This window comes from Colossoma macropomum, unplaced genomic scaffold, assembly GCF_904425465.1.
Source record: "Colossoma macropomum unplaced genomic scaffold, Colossoma_macropomum, whole genome shotgun sequence".
In the NCBI taxonomy this organism is placed as follows: domain Eukaryota; kingdom Metazoa; phylum Chordata; class Actinopteri; order Characiformes; family Serrasalmidae; genus Colossoma; species Colossoma macropomum.
In genome coordinates, this window is record NW_023494799.1 from 83,534 (window position 1) to 98,311 (window position 14,778).

General features: G+C 41.3%; 1 long non-coding RNA gene and 1 pseudogene across 1 annotated transcript; one reads left to right on the forward strand and one right to left on the reverse strand.

Annotated features, from left to right (window-relative positions):
* Positions 1-1,276: 1,276 nt before the first annotated feature.
* Positions 1,277-8,238, reverse strand: LOC118819234 (annotated as a pseudogene).
* Positions 8,239-11,353: 3,115 nt separating this feature from the next.
* On the forward strand, positions 11,354-12,434 carry LOC118819252. Its single transcript, XR_005008143.1, has 3 exons — positions 11,354-11,366; positions 12,079-12,116; positions 12,319-12,434. It is a non-coding gene; the product is annotated as an uncharacterized LOC118819252 (long non-coding RNA).
* The last annotated feature ends 2,344 nt before the right edge of the window (positions 12,435-14,778 follow it).

The following is a 14,778-nucleotide window of genomic DNA, read 5'->3' on the forward strand; positions in this document are numbered from 1 at the left end:
GACACTCCACAATTTGTTTAGCCCATGTTAACCAGCATGTATTAACATAAGAACTATCAGAAATGTTGTCCCAGGGGACCATAAGTGACCCTTATTTGTCCCACAGCGGGGAAATTCACCACCATATTTTATCCATCCGTGCAGTAAAAAACCCACGTACACACTATTGAACACACACACTAGGGGGCAGTGAGCACATTTGCCCGGAGTGGTGGGCAGCCCTATCCACAGCGCCTGGGGAGCAGTTGGGGGATAGGTGTCTTGGTACGAACCGGCAACCTTTTGATCACAAGGCTGGGTCCAAATCACTGGTATAATGCCCAAATAACACATTCTACATGCTGCACTCATTATGCTGGAAATCATTAATACCCTGGAATTTTGCTAAACTGTTTCCAATTTCTTCTGATCTTTTTCTTCCAAAATGTTCAACTTTTGTCTCTTTAGTCCACAGAGTATTCTCCCAAAGGTCTTGGGGATCATCAGGATGTTTTCTGGTAAAACTGAGACGAGCCTATATGTTCTTTTTGCTCAGCAGTGGTTTTCGTCTCAGAACTCTGCCATGCAGGCCATTTTTGCCCAGTCTCTTTCTTATGGTGGAGTCATGAACACTGACCTTAACTGAGGCAATTGAGGCCTGCAGTTCTTTGGATGTTGTTGTGGGGTCTTTTGTGACCTCTTGGATGAGTCGTCCTGCGCTCTTGGGGTAATTTTGGTCGGCCGGCCACTCCTGGGAAGGGTCACCACTGTTCCATGTTTTTGCCATTTGTGGATAACGGCTCTCACTGTGGTTCGCTGGAGTCCCAAAGCTTTAGAAATGGCTTTATAACCTTTCCCAGACTGATAGATCTCAATTACTTTGTTTCTCATTTGTTCCTGAATTTCTTTGGATCGCAGCATGATGTCTAGCTTTTGAGGATCTTTTGGTCTACTTCACTTTGTCAGGCAGGTCCTATTTAAGTGATTTCCTGATTGACAACAGGTGTGGCAGTAATCAGGCCTGGGTGTGGCTAGGGAAATTGAACTCAGCTTTCCAAAGATGTGATAAACCACAGTTAGTTTATGATTAAATGGGGGGGTAATCACTTTTTCACACAGGGCCCTGTAGGTTTGGATTTCTTTTTCCCTTAATAATAAAGACCTTCATTTATAAACTGCATTTTGTGTTTACTTGTGTTATCTTTGTCTAATATTTAAATTTGTTTGGTGATCTGAAACATTTAAGTGTGACAAACATGCAAAACAATAAGAAATCAGGAAGGGGGCAAACACTTTTTCACACCACTGTAGTTTTGCAAGGGTATACTGCTGTTAGCTGCTCTGGTGTAGAGATACTCCTGTCTAGCTTCAAGACGAAAACTTGTTCCACACAGCAGGAGCTGGCACACATTTCGCAGAAGGACGCGGAGGTCACACTGGTGCCAAGGACACTCCCAGTGCCCTGCAGTTCTCTTGGTCATGTTGAGGCAGTCTGCATGGTAAACCTTTTAACACCCTGGCCTTTTGCAAGAAACCATTTGGCCCCCATCACCACAGTTAAAGCACTCATCTCACTCCTTGGTAAGTTCCTGCCGTGGTTTGCATGTCATGTGTGCTCTCTTAGTCTTACGACCATTATCATCTGATGGAGGACTGTTCTTTGGCCTCACACCTAGGAAGCTGCTACAGTTGGGTGCAGCACATTTACACACAGTTTTCCCATTCCCCAGACACTCAGGGTTGTAGTTGAATACTAGCTTAGCACCAGCAGAAATGTCTACCAGGGCGAAGAGTCCAACTCAAGAATTTCCATTTACTGTCCATTTCTGACTCTCATAGTAAGGCTGGCAACTGTGGTTCATGAATGTGGCCTTGTTTCCCTTGGGTCCTGAATCAATAATACGGTCCTTATCTTGTGTTAGCATGTAGAAGTTCCTGATGTCGTTCTCCTGAGCGTGTCTGATCTGGGCTCCATATTCCTCCTCATTGATCACCTCTCCGACTTACCCACTTACAAACTCCCCCTTTTTGATGCCTTGACAGCAGTGCAGGCCCCAGCCTTGTGACAGCATTCTGAAAATCTCCACTCACGCTTCATAAAGCGTTGGTTCTGGCATCGCTCTCCTGCTGGGCACACCTGAAGATGGCATCCATTCCACTCTGTTTCTCATCTGTGGCTTTGCAGTTGCAGCGTTGAATCTCAGTGCCAAAGTCAGCTGTGATGAACTGCACTTTACAAATTGGTCGGTTCACCTTAATGTACTTGTAAGGTGGAAGTTTCTCATCATTTCTCCCGTCCTCCTGAAGCTGCTGAAGTTCTGTCTCTGCCTGCTGTTCCTTGAATCATACTGCCACATCCTTCAAAGCTTTCTTGTAAACAGATTCAGCCCCCTTTTTTCTTTACTGTTGGCTTCTCCTTCAATGTTTGGAAAGACACAAGCCAGTTTTTATCCCCTTGATGTTGCCACATATTTCGCAGCGAGAGACGCTGTGCCGCCTTCTCCAAGGAAGACTCGTAGTTTTTCCGATTCTGTTAGAATTTCAAAATTTGGGAGAATGTTTTTTAATTTTATTATGAAATTTTCTCGCTCCAATTTGAATTTTTCATACTGAAGGAGGAAGTGCAGCTCTGTCTTGACCTCACCGCTCTCACAGTGACCGCACAGTCTTCTCTCTCTGGGCAGCCAGTGACTGTGGTCACTGAGCCTGTACTTGGTCAGGATCTGCCTCTGCTGTGGTCACTGAGTCTGTACTTGGTCAGGATCTGTCTCTGCTGTGGTCACTGAGCCTGTACTTGGTCAGGATCTGCCTCTGCTGTGGTCACTGAGTCTGTACTTGGTCAGGATCTGTCTCTGCTGTGGTCACTGAGTCTGTACTTGGTCAGGGCTGAGCTCTTGGGTTTTAAGTGCTTTATATTGCAGTGAATTTGAATTACTGAATTTTAGATGCTGACAGAATTTTAAAGCTCTTTTCTGAACAGGTATAATCAGTGGAAATCGGCCTAATTCTGCCCTGCATGCATTTGTTGGTGTTTTTTGTTGAACTTTTAAATATTTCTGCAGAATTCTGCATGCAGGGACTCTGTGGGATGCTTGTCCCATCTAGTGTAGTCGTGCGTACTGAGTGGACCCCATACCTCACTTCCATATAGCGCAATTACACTATCAAACATTTTACACCAGATTTTGATTGGGATGTCTGCTTTGTGGAATTGTCTCCTAATGGCGTAGAGAGTCTCCGCACTTTCTCTTTCAGTGCATTCACTCCCAGATCAAAGTTTCCTGAGGCACTGATTTTCAGTCCTAGGTAGCCATAATGTAACGAATGCTCTAGGGCGGCGTTTCCTAGAGTGAAAAGGTGTCTGTTTTCCTGAGATTTCTCTCTCTATTCTCTCTGCTCTCTTCTCTTCTCCTCACCTCTCCTCTCTATTCTTTTCTCTCTCCTCTCCTCTCTTCTCTCTCCTCTGTTCTCCTCTCTCTCTCTCTTCTCCTCTCTATTCTCTCTGCTCTCTTCTCTCTCCTCTTCTCCTCACCTCTCCTCTCTATTCTCTTCTCTCTCCTCTCCTCTCTCTTCTCTCTTCCATCTCCTCTCTTCTCCTTTCCTCTCTCTTCTCTCTTCCATCTCCTCTCTTCTCCTTTCCTCTCTCTTCTCTCCTCTCCTCTCTATTCTCTCTTCTCTCTCCTCTCTATTCTCTCCTCTCTCTCTCTCCTCTATTCTCTGAGAGAGATTTAGACTACAAAGCTCAGTTTTAAGCTGCTGTTTTCAGACAGGGCGTTGGTCTCAGAGATGGACAGAGTGATCTTTTAATAAAATAATTTCTGCAAACCTGATCTTCGACTCTCTTCCGTGGCAAAGACAAAGATCTGCATTACTGTGATTAAAGTTCTGTCATGAGGTGACGTAAGACAACAAAGGACATGCTGTGAAGTGCGGGTTTGGGGTGGACTGGTGGAAAATGGGAGTTCTATAAACTGTTATGACCATGCTCTCACTCACTGATGTTTTTAATTTCTGTAAATGGACTGAATAAATGATTTCAACGGTACTCGAGGAGTGTGCGTTAACTCAGCCGGGCTCTTTTCAATGCATGGAAGAAATAGACACACACAAAATCTATAGCCTAAGTTTCTGTGGTTAAAATCGGAAAGAAAAAAAATGAAGAGATTGAAAAGGGAACCGGAGGTTCAGACAGTTGGTGTGTGTTCTTGGCTGAGGAGACGATGGTCTGAAGCACGCTGAGAGGAAAAGGAAGAGAGGAGGTTGTCGGTTTGACGCTCCAGTGATTGACTCACTTCGAGTTAGCAGGTGAGCTAACAAGACAGGGTCTATCAACACGAAGACCCAAAGGGTTACTGAGCAAACAATAGACAGAATGCCTCATCTGATTCTCTGGTCTGAACTGATTGCTGTGCTGAAAGTAAAGAACTCTCTTCCAGTATCCCGCTGCGCCCCTACACTGCAAAAAAGCAGTTCACAAAAACTAGAAACATATATTGAAAATGAGATATAAATGCTCACATTCAGCAAAACAATCTGCCAACAGGGTAAGCAAATTTTACTTGGTAAGATTTCTTAAAATAAGCAATAACATCTCTGTCTTCACATCACACTGAACGTCTTACAACTAGTATGAAAATATGTAAATGACATATTAAAGCTGAAATGAGCTTAACAAATTTAGTTTCGATGCACAATAATAAGATATATGGCATATAAGACTATTTCTCTCATCCAAGTCTTTTGGTAAGACTATATTGCTGGTAATCCAAGACTCAGAATAATGGACTTCATACTCAAATTACTCCTTCATAAGCCAAGTTTGCTCATCAAAGAAGCAACAGGAAATCTAAATTGTGCTTTCACTTTTTTATTAACTTTAACAAGTATGTTATCAAGGCAGCGTGATCTGAATTCTATCCAAAATGTAAATCCCACATTTCAAGGCTTTCCTACTACAGCATTAACAAAACTGCTTGGTCTTCATGTGCCAACTTTAAACTTAAAAAAGAGACTACTGAAAGATCAACAGGAATGTTCTGTCTTGAATTAGCAACGTTTCCATTCTGACAGCGCTCTTCTGTAAGAAGAATCCCACTCATGCACATCACCCTCAGTTGGCAATGCACTTGTGATACGTCAAATGTAGAGCGTAATAGTGCCCACCACATACTGGGCACCTTTGTGCTGCAGGTCCTTGGGGAATGTTGTCATTTTTTTTCCCAGCACTGACCATGCAGTTTTCCTGATCAGTGAGAAGCAGGGGGCTCGACAGAGGGTGTCTACTAAAAAAGGCAGCTGCAGACTTTTCTGAGGGCTGCAAAAACAAGAATCCAATGGCATGATAACCCTCAGGCATGGACAGAGAGAACTTTATTCATGATTTAAATGACAATGTTTCTATGAAGGCAGGTCAGTTTTACCAAAGACCCCAGACTTTACCAGAGTGAAACACACATACTTTCAAACCTGCTTACAAACCAGCGTCTAGACCAACCTGAGACCTCACAAAATTTCTCAGGAACAAACACGACTTCAGACGGGGCTTCAGACCAACGCTGTCCTGTCGTCCCAGGGACAATAACAGTAGCTCATGGGATGTTTTGGGATGCTTCAGCATCGATTAACTTGCGTTCTTAAACTTAACACTCAATGTCTGTACAACAATCACAGTGAAGCCATAAATTTAACTATATTTAATCCAGAAACAGTTTTAAACCGCTTTTTGAATTGTTTCATGACATTTCTAGCACTAGCATAATGCTAATTTCCATTAGCCTTTAATGAGAATCCCTATGTAATATTAGCATCAAGCTAACACTGGTGTCTGTGATTTTTAGCATGCTCTACCTTAAACATGGACAATTACAGCTTGGAACAGACATTCAAGTAAGATTTCCTTTTTTGATCTGGAGTTTGACAGTGGCTCTGGAATCTGGTCAGACTTGGTGCTGCAGACTACAGTCGAATGCTTGTGTTCAGTGATTAGCTGATGATGTCATGTAGCACCGAATGTTTAACCCTTTCAAACCCAAATCAGGCACATAAAATATGACCTATTCTAAACCCAACCATAAATGATAAGTCAAATGTTAATAATTGTTTATGCTTACTGTTTACTAGCTATTTATGATGTGCAGTACAATGCATGTTGGTTCTGAAGGGCAGCAAAATTCAGTATGAACATTTAATTTTAACTGGAAGAAAACCTGAACATGATTTGAATGTACAGAGGAGAGTTTCATATTTCAGGGATGCATTTCATTAAAATTAATAAAGTGATGCTTTAAAACATTACATACTTAGAGTATTTATCAGACACTCTCATACACATGAATGTGTTTTTAGATCATACCTTTTTGTATATATTGTGAGTTTGAGTGCATGCATGTGTTGAAAGCATGTATTCTGTGTTTCACAATTGGACGTTAGTCATTTTTGATCATATGGTTTTACAGAAATTCCAGAGAAAGTCATTTAAACTAAGCAGTTTAACATGATGGATAGTCAATGGATGAGTAGGACTTACTGGAATGTTGGATAATATACCATCCACACCACAGGATTCTTCACCAGTTACACCTAAAGACAAAGAGACTCGGTTAGAGTGTGACAGTGGTCAACACAGTCAAAACAACAGAGAATTTACCTCGTGTCACTAAGTAAACCTTTTCCTAATAAACCTGTTCTTTCCAGTGAGTTCTGAAAAAAAGCACCCCTGAGTCGCTCTCTGAACCGATGCGCACTTACGCCCTGGTGTCTGAAACTCGTCTCTGTTTTCATTCCCTTTCAGTGCAACTGTAATGTTTTCCTCCTGCATAAGTTGGATTTTCTTTCCAGATTAGTTGATATTTTGCCACAGTTGCTCCCGGTCCCACTCCTTTCCCCCCAGACCCTGCTAACAGAGCGCCGAGCTGCTGGCAGCCAGTCGAAAAGAGAGATGTAGACTCCACAACCTGGGTACAGCTCCTGTTTCCCCAAACTGGTTGCTGTCTCACTGGATGCCTCTTGGTAATACTGCTCCACACCATCACATAGGTTGCACACAGCCTGTAAGATAAGTTCAGTTCAAGCTAACATTACACTTCAACTCTCAATACAAAAACTGAATCGCTGTTTTATAAAGTTTGAGCATACTCAGACAGGATAATATGGCCTCCATTCTTCTATTTTGCTCACCTCAGCCTCGCACTTGGGGCAAGGCTGCCACGGCTGCCACGGCACAGAAGCCTTTTCCACTGGCTCCTTGTGTTCACTGATTTGGCCCTGCTCAATGGTCCTAGCACCTTCTGAGGAACAAGGGGAGGGACAATGTTCTTCCTGCCCACTGTAAGAGGTTTCACCACTATCAGAAGGAAAAAGCAAGCCAAGGAAGGACTCTCTCGAAGACATTTGCCTTGCAGACTGCTGACTTACCTGGCGCATGTTTGTGAAAACTGGTGGTTACACTGTGGATTGTTATTTGCAGGAAACTGTGCCACATCTTGATCAGAGCACAGCTGTATGTGGTGGAAGGGACCTAAGAGTTGACGTAGGGGCTGTATGCTGTGGAGTGTGAAGTGTGGAGGAGTGAGCAGTGGCTGATGGGCCATTAAATCTGGATGCAGCAATCTAATCAGTTCTTTCTTCTGTTTTCTGACACTGGGAATCTTTCTGTTCTCATCCTGCACCACATATTCAGCTGCTGTACTATAAAAACCTTAAGTAGACCTCCGAGCCAACACCGTTTCTCCAGAGTGTAACTGAAAGCATCACATACACATCATAAATTCCCCATTTTCTGCACAACACAGCGTTTCTGCAACACACGAACATATTCTGTAACGTTAACAAGTCATTCATCGCATTATAATAAGTTAAGTCCACTTTTACACATGCTTTAATAAGACTCTTCAGCATCACGTCAGGATCTGTAAGACCTTGTCCCCTCAGTTTGTTCCTCCTTGTTAGCTGTATGACCAGTTTGGTTTGACCAAACACAAAGTTTAAAAGACAACATTTGGCCCGCTGTGAAAAAATGTATTTTGGCCCCAGCATGAACAGACTGTAGGTGAAAGTCATGCCAAGATTCATACATAGTCTGTGTAAAGCACCAAATAAGATGTTCAGCCATGAGCATTCTGCAAACAGATGTACCAAAGTCTCGGGTTTGGAGCAGAAGCGGCAGCCCACGTCCACTTCCTGAACAAAGTGTGCGGTGTGCTGGTTTGTGGCTATTGCCCCGTATATTATTCGCAACTGCAGGTCTCCTGACCTCTTCATACCCAGCTGTCACTGTGTCTTAAGATGTCTTGACAGTATTTATAAGATGTCTTGAGACATTTTCTTATGCCAGGACATCTCAAGAACGTCTTAAGACGTATGAGTGAAGACACTGTCTTTGTCTTGAGACATGAAAGTTAACATCTTAAGACAAAGAAGTAATTATTTTGTGTGTCTTGAAGACGAGGCATGACTTAAGACATCACTTTGTCTTAAGACACAGAGATGTTGTGTCTTAAGACAGTTCAGTTCAGTCCAAAGAGTGGTCCATTACAAAAGGTCCTGTGGTATGAGTGTGGTATTCCTGTGGTACTGCCAAACTGAAAATTACAACAGAGGATTACCAGGATTACCACAGCACTGCCTAATGTAGAACATAATGAGAATATAACTATATAAGAGAGAATATAAGCTGTCCTCAAGAAACAGCCTGCTGGAATCTTATGGTTTTTGTGTGATATTACTAAAAGAACATTCACTGAGGTTTTACTTGCTGTACTTTTGTGATTCTCTGTATGTTTTGTTTTTTGATTATTGCAGAAATGTGTTTACAGTAGCAAAACAGCAAAAGAAAAGAACAATTCTTTAACCATTTACCTTACCTTATGTAGCCCTAGGGACATTTTTGTGGGCTATACTGGAATATATACTGTTGTTTTTTTGTTTTTGTATGGTAAAGGTGTTTGTGTTAAAAATTAAAAGGGTTAAAATAGTTGCATAAAAGTGTTAAGGGATTTAAAATATATTTTTCAGAGTTAAAACGTATTTGATTTGCTAAATATAGTTGTCGATCATTGTTAGGTTTTGTACTCACCTGTTGATTGGCTCTGTGTCTAAAGGGGGCGGGGAGTGCGTGTTGGAGGGAGGTGAGAGGAGAAAAGAGAGGGAGAAGGGGGAAAAGTGCAATGCAGATGCTCTGTGCTGGGATGTAACGTAAAGCACGTTATATTTATATATCTTTGTCAAGCCAGAAGTGTTGGGTTGTCGAACTGAGAACTTTTACTAGCTACTGACACGACGGAAGGTAACGAACCACGAGAAACTTCCCTTCGAAGTAAACAGTTTGGTCTCGAGGCGCAGCTGGTTAGCATAGCGTTAGCATAAACATCGGAGCCTACTGCCTAACAAGCAGGACTCGGTAAACATTCCCGTTCACATCCCCAGCCCGGGAATGCCCAGATAGCGGTCTGAACTACCGGGAATGTTCAGATCTCCTCTGGCAACGTGGGACGCCCCCCATGCTGAGGGGAAGTCAGACATCCCTCCCTGCTATTCGCCCATCCTGGACATTGAGTGAGTCAAGTGTTTTTTTTTTTCCCTGCGTTAGGCGCGCGAAGCGGCCAGGTAGTTTGAGGCCACACCGAACACAAGCAGCGGTTCGGGCCCGCAACGCAAGTACATAAAAGAAAGAAATAAAAACTAAGGGGTACCCCATATTACTTGTGTTTATACTGGTGAACTTCCAAAGTTCCATAGTTTTTGTTTGGTGTTACCTGAGTGTTTGTGGGCCCACAACAGTAATGTAATTTGGTGATTCACTGCTCATTGGGTTTAACCGCTCATTATAATATTCTGAAAATTTCATTTATATTTAGGTAGTTATGTGAATCTTGGAAAGAAACAAAAATACATCATTCATACAGCATAACTAAGTGATTGGTTTGTGGAGAAGGTGTAAATAAATATATCAGCTAATAGTGCTTCCAGTCACTTGGGTTTTTTGTTTAATTTTCTTTATTTCTGAATATTTCTGTATACACACTATTGAGTGGGTTCTGGTACATTTATATAATGCTACATTTGTAAGGGGGTGTCATAGCTGAGGTGTGATACCACAGGGAGAGGGCATAATTTCATTTCAGTGATATTTATTTAAAGGTATAAACCAGTAGCTTACTAACTGCTCAAAATTACAATTTGTAGTCAACGCGAAGAACTCACCTCACTCCTAAAGTAAGGTAATGGGTCTGAGGGGGCGCTACACTTAAAATGTTTAAACTCGTTTCCTTATATCATTGAAGTTCATGGTAGGATAACTGTAACATTTACCAATGGAGATAAATTAAAAATCACAGTCAGTCACAGCCTTTTGCTCATTTGCAGAAAACATGCTATGATTAACACAACATTGATCTATTTTCAAATGTACAATTGTAACCAGAGACGACAAGCTAGGAACCAAGAAAAAACAACTTTGAACTAATAGGAGGTAAATGTACTTAACAGCTAACCTGGGTACTTTAGAGATCTCATACCACCAAAACCTAATGCAGAAAAAGCCCTTGGTTCACTCTCTTCAACATCTACACTTCTGTTTATTTTCTTAAGCAGATCAGGGCTGCCCAAAGTTTGACCATTAGGACTTTTAATTTGGCCCAACAGAAAAAGAAAAACTTTTTTATATACCATGTATAACTTTCAAAATGATTATCTCCAGGTATTTGGAAAACACAAACAATAGCAAACAAATGTATCTGAGTACTAATATAAAGACCAACATTGTTTCACCATGTAAAATTACATAATAAACAGATTTTTGTTTAAATGTCCAACTTCATACTTTGACTTTAATATATTAAGACATGGCCTCCAGTGATGCTTTGTATAATAATGCTGTACAGCTGTCTGATGTATTTCAAGAGTTTGCAGTTTTCTATTGTGTCTAGATTAAAACAAAAAAAAAGATTAAAAAAAAAAACGCACAGTTCATTCAGTACAGAGAGGCGCGAACCAGAAAAAAGATCTATGGGAGGACAAACAAAAGACTGGCGGGAGTTTAGACCAATCAGAGCGCGGGACTGCGCCGCTTGGACGTTTGGTTTTGAAGCGCGAGCGCTCTCCGCCGTTCCTCCGTTTAAAGCCAAACGCGGCCGTTACAGCCGTTACATTGAGCGGGTCTCTCGCGTTGCTAACGCGGCCATCTTATCGAGTTTGTTTAGCGAGTGTTAAACCTGATAAGACGGTCTCTTACACTCCTTACTAAGACAGCGCCGCCTGCCGGGTGACGCTTTCAGCTCCCAGAAACGAGGATTTTCAGCTGCGTAGTTAGCTAAGCTAACTAGCTGACTGGACCGAGTGGAGTGGCGACTGGAGTCACGACTGCAACGGTCAGAATCTGCTTTTAAAAGGTGAGTAGTGACCGAATGAGATGAGCAGCCTCACTAACAGTCAGCTGGAGTAAACGTTTTTTCTGTATTTCTGTGTCGATCTGCCGAGTGAAGACACCAGCGTTAGGTTAGCGTATAGTTAGCTAGCTAGCGGCTAAGCGGCTTGTCTGTTTATGCTTCGCGGCTGCGTCAGATGTTGCTTAGCACCCGCTCCCAGCAGCGCCCTGTAACCATAGTGACCGCTCAGCTTCTCATCTGTACAGCTGTCTCACCCAGCAGTGCAGCCATGGACACTCATAAGGTTTGGAGGATGGACAGGTGAGATACTGTGCTAGTGTGCAGCAGAATCAGTCAGTTGAAGCATTTAGGTAGCTGGAACAAATGAAAGGCTGCCTCAGAATTAAATCTAAGACTGATCACAGTGCAGCAGGGTCAGCACACTGAACAGTACAACAATGAGACTGAACACAGTCCGTCAGTCTGTGTAGTTCAGAGATGGTAGTAATGATCTTAATTTGCTCAGTTACATTTACTCCAGTAACATCTTGGTGGATTTGTACTTTCTAGAGTATTTTTAAAATGTATTATTTGTGCTTTATATTAATAATCTATGTTTTACTCGGCTACATTTATTAGTAATATATAATGACTAGTTTGTTTTGTGTTTAAGTTCATTGTTATGCTTTGCTGTTGTTGTTTTGCTGCATTTACCTCATGTGTGTTTTTGTTTTAGATGTTTCTCATCAGAAATCATCTGAAGCTGAGCAACTGGTGAGACTCAAGTTTTAATTTTTCAAATAAAACTATATGAATGTCAGACAGATGTTTAGATTTGGTGGATATCAGTACTAAGCTCACACCTGCCTCAGCTGCAAATGATCATTTCTGTCACGTGTTGACTGAGGCATGTTAGAGGATGAAAACAATAGAATTGTGAATTATCTAATCAACTTTGTTTTCAATCCTTCCAAAGGAACATCCTCTCTTTGGGCCTCATCCAGTATGGTGGCAGTCCATATCATTCTCAACACTCAACTGTGCTCTTACCCAAGTGGCCTCATCCTGATGCTTCTTTCATCACACTGAACATCATTGTCTGAACATCAGCTATGCGTGTGAGCTGAGTGCCACGAGGGAGAAACTCTCTCCCACAGAAACCACTTTTCTCAGCTGCCTGAGGGCTGGAGTTCCCCAGCCCTTTTCCTTTGTTACAAGATGATGTAATCCCATAACACAATCCTTATTGCCCACCTACCAGCGAGCTTGGCACGCCCTCACACAACGCAACGCATCTACCGGAGGCCGTGTATTGGCGGAACCGTTCTGGTGCTTCATCAGTCAGAGCCAAGTGAGCGAGCTGACTAATCTGAGCGTACTGGGCTCATCAGGAAGGAGGGGCTTAAAGACACAGGAGCTCTAACAGAGCGTTTCAGACAGAGGGTGAGTAGGGATTTACAGTATGAGAAAAATGTGTTTCTGCAACACTGAAGCATGTAAATGTATTATAGTCGACCCCAAAAATAAATTTATGGACATTGGAAATTAGCATAATAGGTCCCCTTTAAATTCAGCCTGCTTGTGTACGCAGATCCAAAAGTAATTTCAAATTTATTGTCTTAAAATTGATTTTTCAACAGATGCATTTTTCTCATATCTCTGACAAAGAAGACCAACACTGAGAAAAAACAGAGGAAGAAGCGATGGGCTGTGAATCTGACAGCTCTCTCACTCATCACGGATTTAACTCTGAAAGGAGAGATCGGTAACATTAGCAGTGTGATATCAGTAATGTTAGTGTTCAGGCATTATGGCATGGACATATGCACATCGAGTTATCTGTGTCCACATATGTCCACATAAAATGTCCCCAGCTTGGCTCTATTCCAGCTGCCAGCACATCTGAGTCTGGTATTAATTGTTTGACAGCTGATCATTATCTGGCTCAGGTATGTTAGGAGTGCTGCTGGGGTTCAGACCTCTGTATTACTCTGTTGGTCAGTTTTTCTTTTTAGTCCATATGAATTTGTCTTAAAATAGTTTCCTATCATTTATAATTGTTCATAGTACTATATTGCTAATAACTTTATCATATCTTATATACGGAGTAACAGCAGACCTTAAAATCAGATTCATTGGTTTGTGGAACTGTGTATTTATTGCAGTATATTTCAAATTTCTACACAAAGTCAGTTAACATGTTTTTCTCTTTCTGTAGAACATATCAAGTGTGATGACGCTATTGTACTCTGCATATACACAGTTGTAAAAACAATAAACAATAACTGTAATCTATATTTTTTGAAAGCTATGTGGGTGCTTTTTCATGGGCTACGCTTTGGATTGCAGAGTAGATTATTTGAATGTAGAAGTATTCTGAATTTTTAACAGATTAACAAGGAAATACAAAACTGTAAGATAGTGATTTTCCATACCCCTTTAAATTACATTACTGTAATTTATGCATACTTATTAATGTTCTTGTTCTCCTTCTTTTTATTATTATTTTAAAAGTTGATAAAATTATACCTTCATTAAAAAAATGAAGCAACTGTAAAATAGTAATTGTAAAAAAATGTATTTTTAACACATTTTTTAAAACGTTATGGGTTAATTACTATAAACAGGTATTTAAAAGAACTGAATTAGATTTTTAAATTTTGCAGCAACGCTGTATTACAAAATAGTTGCATAAGAGTCTTCCCTCATACTACCACCATGTTGAAGGCATGGTCTGAACTCACAAATAAATGATTCCATAAGCTTTTCTAAAGCAACAGAAACATTTAAAGGGGAATTCCACATTTTTCTAAACTTGGCATAATTCTGTCATTGCGATGTAAACAAAGTCATTTAGTGGTTTCATATAAAATGGCTTATTGTAGGGAAAGTTAGAGACACTCATCTAGTTTGGACAAATACTATCAAAAGAAAGTGCCTGTTCATTCAAATAAAATATGGTCCCTAGATGAGAAGCTAAATATGTCATTCTGGCAAACTCGCAGAACAATTAATGCATGCGACTCCAAGGCAAAATAGGCCTGTGGAACTATAAACGTAAGGAAAAGTTTGATGTTAAATTAAGTTTGATATAGTGACTGGGACTAACTTCCTGGAAAGCTCAGGGTTGAGTTTCAGATACAACCGAAGCTGTGTTTAACAGCCAAAGTAGCGCTGACCTCTGCCCTGTACTGGGGTCTATGCAAGTTTATGGTTCTCCTGTGCTGTCATGGTGGCATTAGGTGTCAATCAATCAGCTCATGGGGCAAGGTATTCGCTTTTATGTATTTATGCCCTGAAGTGCCGCTAATTATCTCTTGCCGATTGTGTGAGACTTCTAAAGCTTGCAACATGTCACCTCCATGACTGCGCTTTCCGTTGATCTGAGATGTATACTAAGCATGTATGAAATTAATAATGCAACATTGTCAGGTAT